Source organism: Lathyrus oleraceus, chromosome 5 (genome assembly GCF_024323335.1).
Source record: "Lathyrus oleraceus cultivar Zhongwan6 chromosome 5, CAAS_Psat_ZW6_1.0, whole genome shotgun sequence".
NCBI lineage: Eukaryota > Viridiplantae > Streptophyta > Magnoliopsida > Fabales > Fabaceae > Lathyrus > Lathyrus oleraceus.
In genome coordinates this window covers 245,824,352-245,848,267 of record NC_066583.1, presented here as the reverse complement: position 1 = coordinate 245,848,267, position 23,916 = coordinate 245,824,352, and the positions used below count along the sequence as shown (strand labels likewise).

Sequence of the window (23,916 nt, the reverse complement as noted above, 5' to 3'; positions counted from 1 at the left end):
CAAGTGTACCAGTAATGTCGAAGTAATAAAAAAATTGTATCCACAAGGACTGCCTCAAAGCAAGACAAAATGTGTGCAATGTATAAAAAATTAGTAAAAGTGGGGGTTTTCGAGTTTTAGTGCGAAAAGTAAATAAACGAGTAAACAATATCACGAAAGCAGTCAGGTTGTGTTATAGAATCCATATTCCTCTATTATTGATGTTTGATTCCCTCCATGAATGATATGATCACTATAATCTCACGAAGAATTAACAAAATCGTTATAGGCAATAAATCACTAACCACTACTCGAAGCTTTCTATCTCATGTCCGCTAACATCATCCGTGTTAGGAGATGTATAGAACATTAATTCTTTATGCCACTATACGGGGTTTCCTATTCCTATTTAACTACTGTAAGTACAACAATTTCCCTAGGTCCAACACATAGACTAATGGTCAGTATTCCCTATGTGCCCAAAATCAGATTAAAAGAGTGTCTACATGAAAAAGCATTACGAACAAGGAGAAATTGAATAAGATTATAGATCTATAGGTTCATACAATGGTCAAATGAACATAGAATCCAACGATATAGAAATAGGTTCACCATAACACAACCTAACCTAGAGGAGTTTAACTACTCATAGTGAAAATAACAATACCACAATTGATAGAAGAAAATAACATAAGAAGTCCCTTGAAGTGATGACCTCCAATAACTTCAAATGCTCTAAAAATAACTACTTATGCTCTCAAAATCATGCTTCAATCCCCCAAAATCATAACCCTTGTGAAAGTGCATAAATTCCCCTTTTAAAGGCGTTAGAATGGACCAAAACGCGTCAGAACAACCCATAACAAGTTCCTATCATGTGCGTGATACCTTGCATCGCGCACGATGATGCATGTGATTATTTCTGAAGTCGCGTCCTTTTTTTTCTCCTTTTTCACTCCAATATTCAATAAGTCCACAATTTTCACACTTAGCTATTTTTCCTCATTCTTTGGTCATTCTTCTTCATTTAACCTCCAATTTCACTTGTTTTGATCTGATTCTTCGACTAGATATATGCAATGGCGGACTGTCATCACATTCCTTGAACGTAGCAAAGTCAACACATTGATAAATGATTGGAAAGAAGCACCAGAGGATGTGAAAGAGAGCATATGGACAAGCATATTGGTATTAATTTTAATTTTCATCGATTCGATATTACTTTCAATTATTAATAATACATACTTATTAGTGTAACTATAGTTGAGATTTCAGTTTTCTGAAGATGATATGTTGAAAAAAAGATAGATCACTTATGTTGGTACTTGTTGGAGAGGTTTAAAGTCACGAGACACGTGTGACTACATAATGTATCCTAAGCCTGATCTTGAACATGTGTGGGTGAGATATAATTTTCTTGACAAGAAGGTTTGGAAAAAGTTTGTGAAGTCTTGTAGTTCTAAGGATTTCCTTGTTAGTGCGAATTTTATGTTCTCATAATTTTATGCTTATGAATTGTGGAGACAAAAATGCGAGTTAATAATTTTCCTATGTATATAACAGCTTAAAAGTGGAGCAGTAAAGTTGAACAAGGCGAAAAACAAATACATAAATTGTCTCGTGGGGTTACAGGAAACTTGAAAAAACAATGATTAATGAAAAAAGACAATAAATGGGGGATGAGGACCCCATAAGTTGTGATCGCAACCCATCTCGACCATCACGACATGAGAAGTGGAAGAGAGCTCGACAAACACCAAATGGAGAGTACACTTTAGATGCCTCAAGAGCAATCGCTTAGAAAATTATAAGTAGGATTTTTTGTGCGTATGTCATGTGTTATTTAAATTGCTTTGATAATTAATAATATATATATATATATATATATATATATATATATATATATATATATATATATATATATATATATATATATATATATATATATATCTTATCATGTGCTTTAGGATTCGTTAGTTGTGTTGGCCTATGAAGGTTCTTTTATTCCAGAACCACGACATGATATATTAATAGAAGCAATCGAAACAAATGAGCATGGTGGGCGTGTCCATGGTGTTAGAGATGGCATCAGCCTGAGATTATTTTATGGTACATCCAGAAAAAGCACCAGACCTACGCAAAAAGAAACAATTGAAGAGTTTGAGAAGAAGTTGGAAAGAGAAAAGAAATAATTTGAAGATGCGTTAGCAAAGGAGCGGGAAAATAGAAGGAAATACGTGGAAGAAATGAAAGAGTTATATGCAGTATGTGAGAATATTGTGATATCTGGAATGTATGATATATATTGTGTGGATTCTTTTTCATGTTCCTGTTATTTTTATGATGTAGAGAATCCGTGGAACTGTCTAATAGTGTACACATGAAGATGGTGATGATCAAGTTCATGAAAGAACTGTTGTACGTGATACAAGCACAAAAGGAAGTGGTTCAACCGTCCCCGTCGATAATGAGATCCATAATGAGTTTTTGGCTCCTTTTGAAGAATCAATAACCTAATTGTTATGTCACGTTATGGATAAGAAAGATCTAATTTCTCTTGAGCTAGAACATGATCAAAAGTTAGAGTGTTTATATGTCGATCCTACTGATATAAAGGATTTGATCATTGGAAAACAATGGTTGGACGTGGGGATACTTCAGGTTTGGTGCACGTAAGTATAAAATTAAATATCTCATTATGGTATATTCGTCGTTTTGTATAGAACTAATTCCTCACTTATTTTTTGAATTTTTTTTAACCATTTAGATACATTCATCGTGTTTGTATAGGTTTAAATAAATTAGATATTTATGGATTCTTGGATTCAGCGAGTATTCGATTTACACGTAATAGTCCAAAAAAGATTGAAACATACATAGATTCACAGTTAGATCGGAGAAAAGACTAATACTTAGCACCATTTTTCGATGTGTGCGTTATTTTAAAATTGTGGTTTCTCTATTATAGTTACTTTCCATGTTTTACAAAATACTAATTATATATGATTGTGTTCAATCAGTGAATATGCTTGATTGATCATCATATCTCTTTGGACGAATATGGTAACTACACTTTGTTCCTTACCCAAACCACTTGAATCTATGATGAAACAAATTATTATTAGGTAATTTTATGTTTATGTGACTTTTAATAATATTTTCTTTGACATTGTAATTAGTTTATCAAGTAATATTTTTAAAACATTTTCAATATACAGAGTTATGGAGCGACACTATATTATGAACAATTCTAGAAAAAGCTCACATTTTGTATGCCCAAGGTAATTGCATTACATTTTATATACATGTATAGTTACATGCATGTGTGGTTATATATTCATGAAATATTTAAATTTGTGGACGAGGAGACAAGAAGAGGGATACGAGTATGAGTATTATGTTATGAAACACATGTTAAGCATTGTCTCCATCAACATTGTTGATTCTTGGGATCAAATATATATATATTATGTCATGAAATGTTTATAATAACATATTAATGTTTAAGTTTGCTATTATATTTCAAATAATGTGATATTCAATTTTCTTAAACTGTATAGACGTTTAATGACAAGACACCTTTCTCCTCTAATTACTTAAAAGATATATGTAGATGGACGTTTGCTTTCAATATGCTACTTGAAAAGGGCGCTAATATATGATTTTTTTTTTTTTATGTTTATAAATATGTCATTTTATCTTTGTTGTTTATAATTTATAACAAGGATAAGTATATGTTTGTAAATAATATTTTTGACTTTGATGTAAAAAATATTTAAGTTTGTAATATATGTATAAAATATAGGTAAGAAAAATATAGGTTTTTTATATAAAGAAAAATAAAATAAAATAAATTATTTCACCACTATTGATTAAGAAGACAGTGGTGATAGGTAACACACTAAGTATTGTATAACATACCATCTATGGGAATCAAAGTCATGGCCTTTATATATTGCACAACGATTGTTTACTATAACCGTTGTGATAGGTAGCACGCTACTTAGTTTATCACAATCAAACACCCGTGATGGAAAACAACATACTTACAACCACACCCTACCTCCCAACGGTTGGTTAACCGTGATGGTATCCATTTTCCAACCGTTGTAAAATGGGGTTTCCATAGTAGTGTTTGCAGTATATATTTAATGAAATCATCCATGTGAGTGTCAAGTAGTGCCTTTAGTATAGGATATTGGCGAAATATCTATAATACTCATTAGAAAAATCAGGCACGTGCATGGCCTAATAGCGCACCACAACGACCTCTAACATATACTATATGTCTTTGGTTCATATAACTTGCAACACAAATGCCACAATATGTTAAATTTATCATTCTAGGATTGATTCTTCTAGTTTGGTACATCAGTTTGACGCATTACATATATAATGTCAGCCCAACAAATTTTTATAATATTTCTTAATTATTTTATTTATATGTAGGGGATTGTTGCAGTTATTAGCTATTTAAAAAATAATTATTATTATAATTTAAAACAACTATATGATAAATAAATTATATTTTTATTTAATTTAAATCTCATTTATTGATAATTACTAGAATAATATTATGAATAATATTTAAATAAAATCACAATGTCAATTTAACTCTTTAATGTTTTTTAATGAAATTAAATAAATTTAATTTTAATAAATAAATGCATCATTTTTTATCAATTTACATACGGTAGATTTTGGATATGTTATGCTGGAAATTGAACCTGCAATAAGACAAATTAAGATGGTTACGATGAAAATGGATCGTAAGTAACTAATAAATTTTTATTAGTTTTTATTGATTGATGCTACTCTCACCATATATATACAAAATGTGAAAAAAAACTTTGGATACGGTGAAATTAATGTTTCCCAAAAACACTCTACTAGGTTAAAATCTTTATCCTTGCAATTTCAGTATTCTCGTCTTAGAATTTGTGTATTTGCTTGCAGCCTTGTGTTTGATTCGGTTCTTTCATTCATCATTTTTATTTCTTTTGAATTATAAGTTTTTTGTTAATTTAATTCTTTCGGTTATAGAATTTTAAATTATTTTTTATGTTTTTCAATTGATTAGGATTTAAATCGATCAACAATTTATTTTTGACGGAACAACATGAAAGATGACAAGTAACAATGTAATAACTAACTATGTGAAAATCAGGTTTTATTGTTCTAATTTGTTCTCTTTAATTTTTTTTATAATATTTTTTATATATTTTATGAATTATTCTTTTATTTATTTAAAATATATAATGTCAACTTGAAAATATGAATTAGGTTACTCAAAATTACAACAACAAAAAAATCAAGCTTTTATTAGATCGCAAAAATGGTCTCTAGATAAATTCATTAAAACAAATAAAAAATTATAAATATGAAAATATAGGCAATTTTTCATTGATGTTGCTATAAAACAAATGAAATGTCTAGCAACATTTTTTTTAAAATTAAAATTAATCTAAGATCAAAATGTCTTAACCAAGACTAAATGGTTAGTTTTACTATCCATTGGAAAAGAAATTTTATGAAAAATCGATCATGATAATTTAATTAAAAAAATTGCATCTCAAAAAGCTTGAAAAATAAAATTTATTTAATTATATTTAAAAAATTAATTTTATAAAGGTCCAATACTTAAAGTTCACTATAAGCCTCAATATTGGTTGAGACGGTCCTGCGACCAAACATTTGATATCTTCATCGAGCATTTCAAGCATGAAACTTCATCAAGTTAACATATTTTTTTGAAGTAACAAAATCAAGTTTAAGGGGGCGTTGAATATTTAAATTGATTTTGGATTTGTTAGTTTTTGGGCCTTTGGAATTTTAAGTCCAAATTTATGTTGTAGTAGATCCAATTTCTAGAAGCCTATTCTAGAGAGATCTATAGAGCTCTCTAGAAGATAATTATAAGTTATTATTTTTGTAGAATAATATAGAGAGTTCTAGAGAGTGATTTATAGTCATTAGATTAAGTTTGTGGTGGCAAAAACCTAGTGATTGATTTAAGAATGCCACTAATATAAATATATGTGATGGACTTGAGTTTGTATTAATATTTTTCTTATTGGAAAAAAACACAATAACCCATTTATATGTATAAACCCATTACATAATTCCAAACCCTACCTTTATATTCAATTGGGTCTCTTCAACCATTACGCAATAGTTGGAGATACCTTCCACCGTTAATACCAACTCAACCTGAATCAATGGAGACAAAAGTTATGTTAAGTTTGGTTTAAATATAGGTATAATGTGCATAATTTCTCCTGATCTTATTCCCCCATATATATTTTTTCAATCTAATTTGTAATAAATCTTGTTCTAAATTATGCAGCTTCATTCGAACTATTAAAGATGAAGTCTCTTCATTCAGCAACATTTCTACCTTGCGATTTAATTGGTCTTTTGTCAGAGATTTTTTTCCTAGAGTCAACGATCGTGATTTCCTTGATTAAATGAGGTGAGTTTTCTCTTAATTAATGATTTTTGCTGTCATTGAGATTTTGAGTTTTCTGTTATGGAATTTTGTTGAGATCAAATGTTTGTCAGTAAAAATTATCTTCTCTCTTTGTTTCATTAGGTGTGTTCGATGGATTGTGATAGTTGGTTTAATACATGTTTGTTAGGTATCTGTTGGATTCTTGCACTTATACTTGATTTAATCCTATTTAAGTGGATGGATTATTGAACTTACGTTAGATTTCATCATATTAAAGTGGTTGGATTATAAGTTCAGTTTGTGTATTGTTTCATGTCCCAATTAAGTCTGATTTCTAGTTGCATTTATCTACATATATTAATTTCCTTTTGGGATGTGCATTCAACGGGTCTCACTCCTATATATATATATATATATATATATATATATATATATATATATATATATATATATATATATATATATATATATATATATTCTTATGTTTTATTATTGTTCATAATGAATAAACAGGCATTCGAACAGAACCTACAAACAGTGCTCAAGAAGTAATGCAACTTTTGTTGATTGGTGTGAATTTGACATCATATTTATTGATTTTGATTTTCCCATAATAAGTAGACCTCAAGTATCAACAATTTATTTCTTGTTTTCTAAATCTTAGATGAATTGTTATTATATCTACCACTAAAATATTTTTTTATTGTATTTTATTTAGTTTGTGATGGATATGCGTGCATTGGGGATACAAAGAAAAATAGTGCGCAATGTTATCAAACTTTGGTGATCATAATTCAAAAATGTTTCTTGAAGTATTATTTAATGGCAACACTCAGAAACCTTTGACTCGAGGAATTTTTGAACACCATTGAAATCCTTCGCTTCAAACGTTAGTAGTGGGCATGCTATAAAACTTTAGTGATTTAGAAATGATTCTTGAAGCAGGAGTTAATGGCAACACTCAGAAACCTTTCATTCGAGGAATTTTTAAACACATCATTGAAATCCTTCACTTTATATGAATCTAAAATTCCTCATTGTTATGATGTGATATGCTTATAAGTTGTAGGAGAGACATTGATTCTTTGAGTTGAAATATTAAATAAATTATGAAATGTATGGGATAAAAAATAAATGTAATTTATCTACAATATTTTGGAAATTAATAACTACCGGGAATGTGACGAAGGAAGCAAACCCATAATAAATTAATGAAATGGGTAATGTTACTGAAATTATGGAATCTACTCCATCGTTAATTCCTGAAGCATTGCCAAAAACTATGACTGGACCATCATCGCGACAACAGGATATAATACTTTCTAATCCTCCTTCAAGTCGAATCACAATACCACATGATGATATGAATTCATCTTATCCCACTCTAAGTCGCATTATCACAATGCCAATGGATGGCATTGGATTCACCGGAACCTCCTTCAAGCTGCATTATCACAATTTCATTCTCAAAGTTGCATTATCACAATTTTAAATTACAATGGCATCCTGACTTCACATGTATTAAAGAATGATAAATATGAATAACTCACTTAAATATGTAAGGAATGATTGTTACAAATAAATTTGCTTAAATGTGTATTAAGGTTATTTATATTAAAAAATTTAAATGGATGCATTTTTTAACTTTATGCATGTATTTATTTTATAGCAAAGATGATAAATTTTTATTCTTATTTCTTTAAACTGAGTTGTGCGATTAAGTATGATTACTTAAGCTATTTGTTATGCTTTGGGGAATTTTTTACACAACATTAGATATTTGCACCCTCCATCTCACGTTACTCATTAAGGAAAAACACTTTTATAGTAAACAAGGTGAGGTGGTGTTTCATCAAGATCGCTTCTTAATCAGTTTTTAAGTAGCTGACACGTTGTTCACCAATAGTGCAAAATTCATTAGTTCGTCATTAGATATACATTAAACCCGATCCTTTCACTTTACATTATGTTATACAAATTATAGTTTTTCTTTATACATATTTTAGGATGGTTTATGATGTTAATTTTACAAATATAACATGCAAGTAAGGTAGAAAAATTGGCATCATCGTAGACACTGACAAGTTTAAGCCGTTAAAAAATTTGGTAGAAAATAAATTAGTTACTGTAAGAGCATAATAATTTAGCATTAAGTGGTCAAATTTCCTCATTGTTCAATGTCAATGGCTCATTCAACTTCTACTACACAAAGTAAGATTTGGATTTCATGTGTGGGAACTGTCACATATAAAGATTTAACAACTCGTGCTTTTACTTTGAGAATGAAGTTTTGATCAGCCCGTTCAAATTGCGTGATTCTCTAACTATAGAAAAATCTACCATATCACGAAATTTACTAAGTCATTGACCACATACCATCCATGTGTGAATTTAGGACATGAACCTCCATTACCGAGGCTTTATACCTACAAAATGAACAAAAAGATGGTGTCTCAATTAAAGAGTTTATAAGCATTTCATCTTTTTTATGATGATATTCCTTACAATTTTATTTAACATTACATGACCAATACAGTCCTAAAACTTGATTGTTATATGAAACTCCAATTATACTCTTAGGAACAGAAGCTAGGGGTGGGAGGTTCAATTTTAACCAGAAATTTACATGCCATGGTATGTTCAGAGAATGGAATCTTTGATGTGATTAAGAAAGGTATATAAGTTCATTATAACTTTGTTGTAGGAAGGTTGGTTGCACATATCGAAGAAGATTTTACTATTTTATGCAATTTTCTATTTTATTTATGTTTTAGATTAAAATCCCATTAAGGGTTCTTTGTTTTTGTATTTAAACACTTTTGACATGGCCGTCAAGATGACTTTTCATCATAATAATATTCAACATTTTTTCTATATGGCGATTCTATAACTTTATCTTATAGGTTTGTTGCTTGCAACCTTTATTTTTATTCTAGGTTTAGCGCCTGCTAATATGTAGGATTTCCTACTGCATCGGGTGGCATCAAAGTAGATTTCCACAGTTTTTTTTTGTAACTTGATCAACCATGGGAGATCACTCAGTGAACAGGGAAGATATTGAGAGAATTACCACAACTTTCACCACGGCTCTAACAGCTTTGAATGAATAGATGGCGACTTTAATAATTCAGGTGAACAATGCCAACAACATTTGGAATCAGCTGTACAACCAACTTAAATTAAAGATGAGTAAAATTGATTTAATCATTTGATTAATAAACTTAATAATTAGATTAATTAAATCTATTCATAAAGAGAGAGGAATGGCAATTGTTTAAATATAAGGGAATAGTAGTAGTATATATATATGAGTAATTTCCTTTCCTTTTATTCCATTTCAAGAATAGAACAAAAATTGAAACAATCTCTCTCTCTCTCTCTCTCTCTCTCTCTCTCTCTCTCTCTCTCTCTCTCTCTCTCTCTCTCTCTCTCTCTCTCTCTCTCTCTCTCTCTCTCTCTCTCTCTCTCTCTCTCTCTCTCTCTCTCTCTCTCTCTCTCTCTCTCTCTCTCTCTCTCTCTCTCTCTCTCTCAAAATTCTACATTCAAGTTACTTGCTTTGGGGTTATTGAAAGATTCAAAATCAAATAAGTGAGTTCCTTTAGTTTTAGAACCAGCCTATGGGTAGATCTTATGCTATTACTATGTTAGAATGTTAAATTGATATGATTTGATTCTAGCTTGCATGCAATGTTGGAGACTGTTATGTTATAATTTTAGTAAATTGGAAGAATTAGAAATTAATGAATTAGACTAAGATTAATCCCCCTAAATGTTGTAAATGTGTGATTATATACCTATCCTTAATTTATTCTATAAGAATTAATATTTTAATGTATTGGGATCATTAGAAAAGCATTACAAACCATCATTTTCTGTTCAAAAAACCATTTATAGGTTTTGTCCCTGCAATCCTTTCTAGGCGAGAGTTATAGCTCGCTAGGCGAGCACAGTAGAGACGTAAAACCATGCAGGATGTGTTTTTACTTAGTGGGGTGAAGTTCGATGGGCGAGCTTGCCTAGAGTTTTAAATATAAATAGCATTGAAATTACTCTACTGATCCCAAGCTTTTCTAGAAACCTTTATAATGAAGAATTAAGTCTAGGTATACAAATTGAACTAATACACATATCGTAATATGAATGAGTTAAGATAAATGGAATAAATTAAGTTAGATATGTTCCTTCAAGTAGAAGAATGATTAAGAATCAGTAAAAAAAATAGAGATATAAGACCTTAAAATCCTACTAGTAAAAGAATAAGAAAATAGATTATTACAACTTACTTATGTGGTTAGGTGAGTAGATCCTATTAGGATTATCTGATGGATTCTAAGACTTAGTTCTATGAGAAATAAATTAAATATGTAAACCTTATATAATAAAACTTTGAGATTTAAGGCTTGACCTTAATGATAAGTTGTGATAAGGAAACTGTTGTGAAAACGATGTCGGAATTTTAAATTACAATTGGTTTTTTGATCGATAGGAAATCAACAAGGGGAGAAAAGAAGAAAACAATAAGAACACAATGAAATTGGTTATAAACTGCTATTCTTAACTATCTCTCTGAAACAAGATTACAAGTGTTACAGAATAACAAATAACCTCTCTCACCCTAATTAGGATTTGCCTTATACAATGATGAGAGACTAGTATGCTATTTATAAGAAAACTAACATACTAAGCTAATGAGCTTTTACACACATGCCCATTACACAAGATAACTTAGAGAACAAGCTAACTTAAACAATTAAGCATAATATATGTCTAGAATACATGTTATACATGGTGTAAAACTGGTACTGAAATACATAAGCGCCTAGCAACACAGTGTATATATACATACATGCCCAAAAGAAATATAACATGGCACAAAATGTACACAAAAGTGCGTAAAAGAAAACTAGTAAGAGCTAGATCATTAACTAATGATCCCAAAAATATCTACACGGCGGAAAGCCATCCAATCATCAGGTAAGCAAGACATCACTCTATCTTGTCCTTACCCTTCTCCTGCTCAGAACCACATGAAAAATAATCAACAACATTGGGTGAGATAATAATCTCAGTGGGTTCCCTATCTTATGGGTCCACTCAGCTCTACAGGGTTTTCTAATCAATATTCAAGTCAAGTCAACAAGGGAACAAACACTTAAGCGATGGGGAAACTAACTCACAATGTATGGCAACATGCACCTGAGTTCTCACAACTCAACCACAATCATTATTCAGATCACGAAACATCAATTCCAGAACGGACTTACGTCTAAGCCAAGCCCGGTTCATGCATGCTCGTATGATTAGACTTTCGCAGTGGATATCGGGTCCTCTATGAGGCTTAATCCCCAGTTCAAGCGACCGTCACCCCTATGGGACTCTAACCCACTTAAGGTCTCTTTCACCGTATGGGAATCTAACCCACTTAGGTGTCCACCTTTCCCCAAGTCCGTCGTGGTTGGGACTCAAACCCAATTGAGGCACGAATCATTGGTCTCACATCTCAATGCTTACTCATCTAAGCATACCAAATAGAGATGTGCACCATCACAGAAAAACACACATTTTGAATACATGATCGGTCCCACAAATTATTTGTTCCACAAACCATAACAAGATCCATCGATCACAGGTGACTTCATTCATCACAATACACAAATTATAACATGGCATGTTCCATACAATGCTTATCATTCTCAATCATGGCAACCATTCATCCATGACCTCCACATAAGCATCGTACGAATGAATATCGTCATCCAATGTTATCTAAGTTATAAACCTAACTCATGGCCTAATACCAATCCTAGGTTAACTTACTAGATTGATCATGTAATTTTCACCATTAGCATGTATTCAACACAAGCATAGCATTACAAGGGTTTGCTTATTGAATTTGACTTTTAGAAAAGAGACCGATTGATGTTGGATCAAGGGTTTGCTTATTGAATTTGACTTGAAAAAGAGACCGCTTGACGTTGGATCAAGGGTTTGATTATCGATTATGAAATGGTGAATGTTCATAATGCCTAAGGAGTAACTATAAAGCAATAAAAGAAAGCAAGTAAATGCGTACATCGGAAAGGGGAGGGGGTACATGTAAAGTACAAGGGAGTGCAAAATATAAAATCAATCGGATGAAAATTAATTCTAAAGTCTAAGTTCTATCTAAACATGCATTAGAACTAAGGTTAACTCCATGAGAAATAATGACTAGGTTAATTGACCAATTAGAATATTCTATAAGTCCTACAACTAGGGGAGCATGCAAGATTGAATTACTTCTAAGTCTAGGGGTAAAACCGTCATTTCCATATTATGGTTAGTATTGAATTAAATTTCTATTTATGAAATTCCTAATTAAAATCTAAACTAGATTTAATATTTCTAAAATTTTTTCTGACCTATTCTAATCCTAAAATTATTTTCTTATAATATTTCTAATTCTAATTAACTATTTCTAAAATTAATTTTTAATACTATTTCTAATGTTTTCTAATTAATGTTCTAATTCTAATTCTATAATTAACTTCCAATAACACTAACATTCTAATCACAATCCTAATTATAATCTATTTAACTCTACCTAATCAATTGCCAAAGGTCCTAATTAATCTTCTAATTACTAATCCTAAGTCCTAATTAAGAAAAACCAACAAAAATCTAACAAAGAAACGGAATTGGGCCTTGAGATGGTGAGGAAGGGGTGCAGGACCGAGAATCACACCGTGAAGGCCACCGGAGATACTTTCGGGCCCTAGGCCCAATCGATTCAACCATGGATCTCCGTTGTGGACGTGTTAAACGCAGCGAATGCTTCATCATCACATCGTTTGAAGCCGATTTCCACACCTTGAATCCAAGTCGGGACGCTCAGGATACGACCTTTTAATATAAGATAAACAAAATACTGGATAATTTTATTCATAAGAATAGGTCCCTTTTGTAGGCATTACAAAGTGTAACCGTTGTTTCCAGTTTTCCTAAAAACTAACTATCCACTAACCAACTAACACACAATTCCTAAAGACCAGGTTTTAGCAACTGCCATTAGTTTTAAACAGAAACAATTCTAAAACAAATAAATAAATAAATCTTAACACCATCCCTTAAACTGATATTTGTAGATACTATCAGTTTAGAAACAAGCACAATGCAACAACTTCTTTCTTTATTTTGTCTCCATTACCGAACAAACTCCTAGCATACTTCGAAGCTTGAAAAATGCAGCAGGCTTTAGGGGCTTAGTCAAAATGTCTGCAACCTGATTTTTACTCTTACAATAAATCAATTTAATTGTTCCATCATTGCTAAGATCTCTTAGAAAATAATATTTCACATCAATGTGTTTACTTCTACCATGTAGTACAGGATTCTTGGAAAGTTTGATTGCTGAGTTGTTGTCACAAAAAATTGTGGTAGCTTCACCTTGTTTTGACCGTAGCTCTTCAAGAATCCGTCTCAACCAAATAGCTTGACAAGCACAAGCTGTTGAAGCAATGAATTCAGCTTCTGTGGATGACAGATGACAATTTGTTGCTTCTTAGAAGACCATGAAACATCCCCTGTCCCCAACAAGAAAGCATAGCCAGATGTGCTTCTTCTATCATCTTGATCTCCTGCATAATCACTATCCAAAAACCCGAATAATTCCAACTTTTTACCTTTCTTGTAGAACAGTCCAAAATCTTTAGTTCCTTGTAAATAACGAAGAATTCTCTTGGCAGCTAACAAATGCATTTTTGTTGGACTCTCCATATATCTGCTTATTAAGCTCACAGAATACATTATGTCAGGCCTCGTTGCTGTTACGTACATTAAGCTGCCAACAATTTGCTTGTAAAGTGTGTTGTCCACTTTCTTTCCATCATGATCTTTGTTTAGCTTCAAGCCAAACTCGGTTGGAGTGCTTACAGGATTACAATCCTGCATTTTAAATCTGTCCAAAATATCTTGCACATACTTCCTTTGGGAAATAAAGATCCCATAAGTTGATTGCACTACTTCTTTGCCAAGGAAGTAATGTATCATACCAAGGTCAGACATTTCAAATTCACTCATCATAGATTTCTTGAATTCTTTCATGATGGCATCATCATTTCCAGTAAATATAAGATCATCAACATATAAACACATAATGAGCATTTTCTCGATATCTCCCCTTTTAACAAAAAGTGTGTGCTCATATGGACATTTATGAAAACCCTTTTTCAGAAAATAAGCTTCAATGCGACTATACCAAGCTCGTGGAGCTTGTTTTAGTCCGTAGAGAGCTTTCTTCAATTTATAAACTTTATGTTATAATCCAACCTTTACATAGCCAGGAGGTTGATCGACATATACCTGTTCTTCCAAGTATCCATGCAAGAATGTCGATTTGACATCAAGCTGGAAAATCTGCCAAGATTGTAGTGCCGCTAATGCAACCACTAATCTGATTGTGTCATGCCTTGCAAGTGGAGAGAAAACTTCTGTGTAATCAATCCCATACCGTTGCTTGTATCCCTTGGCGACCAAACGAGCCTTATACTTGTCAACTTCGCCCTTCTCATTTAGCTTTGTTTTGAAAACCCATTTCACACCAATGGTTTCCTGTCCATTTGGTAGATCACATAGCTCCCAAGTATCATTTTTTTCTATTGATGCAATTTCTGCATCCATAGCCTTTTTTCCATTTTGATTCCTTGATAGCAACTTCAAAAGTAGTAGGATCACAATCTGAAAAGAGAGAAAAATGTGTAAGTACATCCTCACCTTGGTCAACTCCAGTAACCTCATAATCTTCCATCCATGCAGGTCTTCTTCTATGACGTTGAGGCCTTTGTGATTCCGCTACAAGTGGACTTCGATCGGCTATAGGAACATTCTGATTTCCTTCTACTACTTGCACATTTTCCATAGGTTTCTCCCTTTCCTCATTATCATCGCAGGCTATTGGGATATATTGTTTAGCCTCATCTTCTTTCCATGACCAGGTTGTTTCTTCATCAAAGACTACATCACGGCTAATGACAATTTTCTTGGTGCTTGGATTGTATAATTTGTAAGCTTTTGATGCATCGCTAACACCAAGAAATATGCATTTTTCTCCCTTGCTGTCTAGCTTTTTTCTCTTATGATCTGTCACTTTGTAATGCCTACAAAAGGGACCTATTCTTATGAATAAAATTATCCAGTATTTTGTTTCTCTTATATCAGTGGTATCAGAGCATAAGCGATACACCCAAAAACTCGGAAATAGTGTACAACTGGTTTTCTTCCGCTCCATGCTTCTTCCGGTGTCATATTTTGAACAACAAGTGTGGGACTTCTGTTCAGTACATGTATGCTCCAGTTGACAGCTTCTGGCCAAAAACTTTTTGGAATACAACTCCTTGACAAAATGCTACGCACCATATTCATAATAGTGCGATTTTTCCTCTCACATACACCATTTTTTTGGGGCGTATAAGCTGCTGTAAGTTGCCTTTTGATTCCATGAGTCTCACAAAATTTTGCAAATTCATGTGAACAATATTCTCCACCGCAATCTGTGCGCAGAACTTTGATTGGACTGCCTACCTCTTTTTCAACCAATGCTTTATAGCTTTTAAATGCTAGAAATGCTTCAGATTTTTCTTGCAAGAAATAAACCCAGACTTTACGACTAAAATCATCAATGAAAGTAATTATATACCTCTTGCCTCCATTGGAACATGGATTAATTGGTCCGCATATATCTGAATGAACAAGCTCTAGTGTAGCCTTTGCCCTCCATGATTTTCCTTGTGGGAATTGATACCGGTGTTGTTTGCTAACGAAACACTCTTCACAAACTTCAGAGGGGATTGTGATTTGAGGAAGACCTGTCACCATATTCTTTTGTTGTAAAGTCTTTAACCCACAAAAACTAAGATGCCCGTAGCGAAAGTGCCAAAGCCATTCCTTTTCTTTTAACCTTGCAGAAAGACATGATTGAGTATTGTCTTGTAGATACAATGGAAACATTCTATTAGCTGTCATGTTCACTTGAGCTATCAAACCCAATTTTTCATCTTCAATTCTGCAAACTCCATTTTTGACATAGATTCCATATCCCTTTTCTTGAAGCTGACCAACACTTAGTAAATTTGTTTTCAAATCTGGAACAAAAAGAACATTAGAAATAGTTTGAACATAATCTTTTTTGGTATGAATGCCAATTGTTCCTTTTCCCATGACAGACACAGTAGAGTTGTCACCAAATTTAACAGTGCTGCGAAATGATTCGTCTAAGTCAGAGAATGCCTTCTTATCGCCACACATATGATTGCTGCAGCCAGTATCCAAATACTACAAGTTTGGTTGAATTTCTTCCTTCACGTGACACACCATTAGAAGAGACACCTCTTCCTCTCTTTCTGCAAAGTTGGATTTTTCTCCTCTTTGATATCTCAAATTTGTTCTGCATTCTGACTTGTAATGGCCATACTTATGGCATTTGTAGCGTTCAATATTGGACTTGTTTAATGACTTTGTTAATTGATGGCCTCCACGTCCTCTTCCTCTTCCTTGAAAATAACTATCTTGATGCTGATAATTTTGTTGGTTCACCCGATCATAGTTATTTTTGCCTCCTCAGCCTCGATGTCTTCCTCTATCTCGTCCTTTATCACCTCCACTAGATATGGTGTGATTTTCGGATACGGCCTTCAATGCTTGTTCTTCTTTCTCCTGTTGGTTAATTTTTTTTCTCATGAACCAACAAGGAACTTTGCAATTCATCAATTGAAAGTTCATCCACATCATTTGCTTCTTCTATCGAACAGACAACAAAATTAAATTTTGGTGTCAAGGATTGAAGAATCTTCTCAACAACGGTGACATCTGTTGTCTTGTCTCCATGAATCCGCATCTTATTAACGATAGCCATCATTCCTGAAAAGTAGTCTGTAACTGACTCTCCTGATTTCATTCGAAGTAATTCAAACTCCGAACGAAGTGATTGAAGTTACTGCCTCTTTGTTCTTGTTGTACCTTGGTATTTCTTCTTCATGGAATCCCAAATATGCTTTGCAGTGTCCTTGCAAAGAATGATTTCCAAAATTGATCGGTCAATTGCTTGGAAAAGATAATTCTTTGCTTTGAGATCCTTCAGCTTTAGTCCTTCCTGCTCCGTCTTTTGCCCGTCTGACAACTCAGCATCTGCTGCAGGTTCTGCTACGCCAGAAACAACAATCGTCCAGTATTCTTTGGATCTCAAGAAGTTCTCCATGAGCATGCTCCAATGGTCATAGTGACCATCAAAGCGTGGAATAGCTGCTTGCACAAAGCCATTTTCTGAAGTCATTTGTGAGAAAAAAAATTACAGCTTTTCCTGGTTCTCTCCCTCGCAGTATTTTTTTTTTCTCACTGCAATCCCTCTCACGTACCGAAGCTCGGATACCACTGATATAAGAGAAACAAAATACTGGATAATTTTATTCATAAGAATAGGTCCCTTTTGTAGGCATTACAAAGTGTAGTTTTCAGTTTTCCTAAAAATTAGGTTTCCACTATAACCAACTAACACACAATTCCTAAAGACCAGGTTTTAGCAACTGCCATTAGTTTTAAAAAGAAACAATTCTAAAACAAATAAATAAATAAATCTTAACACCTTTCCTAACTGCGATTCAAGATCTCTTCTCCTTCGATTCAATCACACAGCCCAAATATCACGTAATTAACGAAAGAAAATTCTCACCTCGAGTCGATGCGCGATGGATCTGGACGGAATGCACGTGATGCTCCTTCGCGATGCGAGGTTATCGATTCCGAGATCGGACGAGTTGCTCCGCCGCAGACAGAAAAGATTCGGAGGGAAGAGAATCGATTACTGGCTTGCTACGACACGGCGGTTTCTGGTTCAACGAAGAAGACGATGATGAATGAAGAATCACGCTCCGGTAATCTGGCTCGAGCTCTTGACTTCTTCTCTTTCTCCCTTCGTGCTTTTTCTTCAATATGCTTTCCTCTCCTTCTGCTATCTGTTTCTGTTATTCCTTCCTATTATCGATCCGTTCTTCTTTTCATCTCCTTCAATTCATTCTGTTATGGAGCTTTTTGATTCCGTTAGGATTGTGAGGTTGGAGGTGGTTGTTGAGGGTTAAGATTGAAGCGTGGTGAAGGTTGTTGAGCGAGGTTGAGATGAAGAACTTGAAGGTGATGGAGGGTGAAGGTTAAGGAATCGGCGTCGGTTACAGGGAGGTTGAAGAAGAAAGAGGAGTTTGTTGGCAGAGGAGGTTGAAGGTGGTGGTTCGGCGAGGGAGAAGAAGAACTGTTATGCGGTTTGTTGAGTTTGTTACGGTTGGGAAGAAGGTTGAAGGTGAGGTTGCAAGGGATTGAAAAAACTGGTTATGTTAAGAGTTTGTGAGGGTGGAGGATGAAGGAGATGGCAATGGCAATGGAAGGAAGTGGGAAAAAAAGAGGAGGGAGTTGAAGAAGCTGGCATGAGGTATATATACAACGCGATTCCGTTAGAACCGTCTATCTCTGTTAATTTCCTTTGTGAAAAGTTGTTAGGAATCATCACACTGTTACTTACAGTTGTTAATCATGAAAAAAAGTTATGAAATTTACCAGACTTATTAGTTTAGAAGAGTGGAGTTAGTTTTTGTTAGAAATTTCAATAGTTATTTTGGAATGAGGAAAAGTTCTGTTAGATTATTCCTTTACATGTTAACTGTATATGTATTTTCAGGTTTGGCGTTGCCGTCGTTTGGTTCGTAAGTCTCCGCGTCTTGGCTTGGTGGTCCTGCTGCGTTTTGCACTGTGAAATGTCGCTTTGGATGTTCAAGTCGCTGTGTGCCGTTTGCTGCTGCATTTTAAACTATGTCGTTTTATGCTCCTGCGGCTTGCGTTTTAGTTAACTGCATTTTGGACTGTTATGGCTTCGTTGCAGCTTTTCACTTTACTCGTTGTTACCGTTTCGCACAGATGCCACCTGCATTTTGTTACCGTTGGATTCACATCACCGTTTTGAGCTTGTATGGATGGTGTGCGTGGCCTTGATGTTACTGCGTTCTGCATTTCCTGCAGCATGATGCATTTGGTAGCAGTTCCACTTTAATAGCATTTCCTTGTTGTTTTACTTTGACTTGTAAATGGAATTTGGGTTACAATTACATGGACATGGATAATAATAGATAATTGTATTAATGAATTAAATGGATTATTGGTTAATATGAGTGGATTGGTTAATTTGGTTTGTAAATGGATAGTGGATAATTAAATGGATTAAAATGGATAAAGTGGAAATGTGAATGGGAATTAGTATATGGTTTTTTTGGTTTTTTTTTAAATGGATAATTGTTAAAATGGGCTAAAAAGACGGGTGTGGTCCACTATCAAAAAAAACAAGTCGAAAAGAAAATCTAAAAAGTCAAAGCTAATTCGTAACCAAAAATAACATTTTCTAAAATTAGTAGGCTAAAGAAAAATGATGAAGTGGTTATGAAATCGAACTAATTCTCCAAAGTCGATTTGAATCTCAAGGATTAAGTTTTGAATTAAAATCCAATTTGAACCTTTAAAATCCATTCAACTTCATGAATTAATTCGAAATGGATAGAACGATTATGGATCACATGATTAAAGATTTAGAGGTTGATGGTTGACTTTGGTCAACCGGTTGACCAAAAAGTCAATAGTTGACCAAAAGTCAACCTAGGTAAACATGCATATTTTCTCATGGACAGTCAAATGTGGACCATAATATCCTGAACCAAACGACTCATGCCAATGCCATGAATCAAACAAGATGAATATCGATCAATTGACAGTTCATACACAAGATCTCTGAATAGCAAAGCCATGAATCAGGATTTCAATCCATATGATGTGCAATGCCATAAACTTCAATCCGACCCTGTTTTTATCAACCACAAACCTTGAATCCATGACGCCTGTCAGCAGATGAATGAATGAATGCACATGAACGAGTATGGATGAGGTTAGATGGATATCAAGTTATAGTCAGACGAAAAAGCGAAAAGGAGGGCAAATTTTGGGGTATGACAACTGTCAATCGATTGGTCCTGCTAAAATTCCATTTTCTGCAAAATAAAAGGGTTGTGCAATCGATTGGTTGAAAGGAACAATCGATTGGTCCTCACACATTTCCACATTTTCAATTCACAGAACACCATTTCCTCTGTTAATCCATTTCCAATAAAACACCCACCCAATCTTCCAACAAACCCATCATACTACATGCTCATATACACATATATATCAAGGATTTCAAGTTCATAACCACAACCAATCACTTACCCACAACCACAATAAATCATGTAATCACAACAATCATAAGAACACATCAAGGCACATGTTCATGGAAATCAACAAAAACAAGAGATATATTCATCATATAGCATGGAATTTCATGATTCATCTATGTTTCTACAACCCTAATCTCTAGAAATCCTAGGGTTTCTAAGTAGAATCCACCTCAAGAAATAGAAGAGGATAAGTTGTTGAAGATGAGATGAGGATGAAGATGATGGTGTTGGTTCCAAGCTTTTCTTCTTCTTCTTCTTCTTCTTCTTCTCCACTAGCTTGTTTTCTCTTCTTCTCTTGAGCTTCTTATTTACTCCACTAACCTTTCTGATACATTGAGAAAATGGAGTGGCTTATGGCAGATGTTATATGATAATAACATGTGGTGGTGAGTGAGTCAAAGATCATTAGCAAGTGTCCATGAGAAATGTGTGGTAAGAAAGTGGTTACTAGTAGCAACAAATATCTCAAATGACATTAAACTTGTAATATTTGTTCTACCAGAGCTATTGACCCATTATTAGTGTTACCAAAATGTCCTAATTAATAAAAGGTCAGTCCCAATTAATATTAATTAAGTCAACCTGAACTCACTATTTACTTTATTTATCCTGATTGATAACTTTTAGAGCACATGGGAACTCAATTGATCTTAATTAATAGGAATTTGAGTAGTTATGGAAATACAGGGTATTACATCTTCCCCCCCTTAAATAAAATTCTTCCTTGAATTTAAATATTACCTGGAAGGGATGAGGGAAAGCTTCTCGCATTTCTGACTCCAATTCCCAGGTAGCATCGCCCGGATGTGATTAATCCCACTGAACCTTAACAAGAGGAATCTCCTTATTCCTTAACACCTTAACTTCTCGTCCTGCAATGCGACTTGGTAGAGGTTCGAAAGTCAGATCTGCTTCTACTTTTATTGAATCTGGAAGAATAGGCTGAAGAGAATCTGGAATGAACTTCCGGAGTTGAGATACGTGAAAAATAACATGCATTTCTAATAGAGAAGGTGGTAAAGCTAATATGTAGGTTACTTCTCCAATCCTCTCTATAATCTGGTATGGCCCTATGTATCTTGGACTTAGTTTTCGTGACTTAAACGGTCCTTTTAGTCTCAACCTCGGAGTCACCTTCAAAAATACATGATCACCTTCATCAAATTCCAACGGTCTTCTCCTGTGATCCGCATAGCTCTTTTGGTGATCTTGCACTTTCTTCATCTTATCACTGACCATCCTTATCTTTTCGGTAGTCTCTTGGATAATCTCCGATCCTAAGATCCTTTCTTCACCAACTTCTGTCCAACATAGAGGTGTCCTACATTTCCGTCCATACAAGGCTTCATAAGGAGCCATCTCGATACGTGTATGATATCTATTGTTATATGCGAATTCAATCAATGGTAAAAGCTCCTTCCAATTCCCTCCACTTTCAAGTACACAAGCTCTTAACATATTTTCCAGTGTTTGTATCGTCCGTTCAGTCTGACCATCCGTTTGAGGATGATTAGAAGTACTCAAACACAATCTCGATCCCATAGCTTGCTGGAATGCTTTCCAAAATCTTGAAGTAAACTTTGGGTCTCTATCGGACACAATACTAGTTGTAACACCATGCAACCTAACAACTTCTGAAATGAAAAATCGTGCAAGATGACTTGCCTTGTAAGTAGTCTTCACGTCCAAGAAGTGCACGGACTTAGTTAACCGATCCACAATCACCCAAGTTGAATCATAACCACCTTGGATCTGAGGTAACCCCACTGCAAAATCCATTGAAATACTATCCCATTTCCAAACTGGAATCTCTAAAGGTTGCAATAAACCACCTGGCTTCTGATGTTCGATCTTTACCTGCTGGCATACTACACATTCCGACACATACTCTGCAATATCCCTTTTCATTCCAGGCCACCAATAGTCCTTCTTCAAGTCTTGATACATCTTTGAAGAACTTGGATGTATGGTAAACGCCCCCTTGCGGCCTTCCTCCAAAACTTTTCTTTTCAGCTCAGCATCATTCGGAACACAAATCCTTTGATTAAACAGAATAACTCCATCCGGTGACTGAGCGAAACCTAGTTGAATCGACATCTCTTGCAACTTCTCATCTATCATTTATCTTTGTCGAATCTCTTCCCTTAGGTTAGAAGTAACGTTCAAATTTCCCATTATCACACCATCCTGCGTTCAACTAAACTGAAGATTAAGATCTTTGAACTTTTACAACAATGCATATTCTAACATCATCAACTCAGCTTTATGCATATCTTTCCAACTTAAGGCATCCGCAACCTTATTCGCCTTCCCCGGGTGATACTTAAGCTCAAAATCAAAGTCCTTCAAATACTCCATCCATCTCCTCTGTCTCATGTTTAACTCTTTCTGGTCAAATAAGTATTTCAAACTCTTGTAATCACTAAGCATCTCAAAATGCACCCCATACAAGTAATGTCGCCACATTTTCAATGCAAAAACAACATCAGCTAGTTCAAGATCATGAGTTGGATAGTACTCTTCATGAGGCTTCAACTGACGAGAGGCATAGGCTACAACTTGACCACTTTGCATTAACACCCCTCCTAATCCTTTCTTAGAGGCATCACAAAATACTTCATAAGACTTACTAGGATCATGGATGATTAAAACATGAGCAGTTGTTAGATTTTCCTTCAAACTCATAAAACTCTTCTCACACTTCGAATCCCATTTAAAAGAAATTTCCTTTCGGGTAAGTCTAGTCATTGGTAATGCTATCTGCGAAAACCCCTTTATAAACCTTCGATAGTAACCTGCCAAACCTAAGAAACTTCTGACTTTGGAAGCATTCTTCGGTCTTTCCCAATTAATAACTGCTTCAACTTTAGATGGATCCACTAACACTCCTCCTTGTGATATTACATGACAAAGGAACTTCACTTCGTTCATCCAAAATTCACACTTACTTAACTTGGCAAAAAGTTTCTTCTCTTGTAGTACAGATAGGACAATCCTTAGGTGTTCTCCTTGCTCTTGAGGAGTACGAGAATAAAAAAGAATGTCATCAATAAGGATCACAACAAACTAGTCCAAGTAAGGTTGAAATATCCGATTCATATAGTCCATGAAAACAGCAGGAGCATTCATCACACCAAAAGGCATTACAAGAAACTCATAATGGGCATATCGGGTTCTAAATGCGGTCTTTGGTACATCCGAACTCTTAAC

At 34.1% G+C, this 23,916-nt stretch overlaps 1 long non-coding RNA gene across 1 annotated transcript; it reads left to right on the top strand.

Moving 5' to 3' along the window:
- Positions 1-18,184: 18,184 nt before the first annotated feature.
- Positions 18,185-19,627, top strand: LOC127083495 (uncharacterized). Its single transcript, XR_007788448.1, has 2 exons — positions 18,185-18,333; positions 19,128-19,627. It is a non-coding gene; the product is annotated as an uncharacterized LOC127083495 (long non-coding RNA).
- Positions 19,628-23,916: the final 4,289 nt, after the last annotated feature.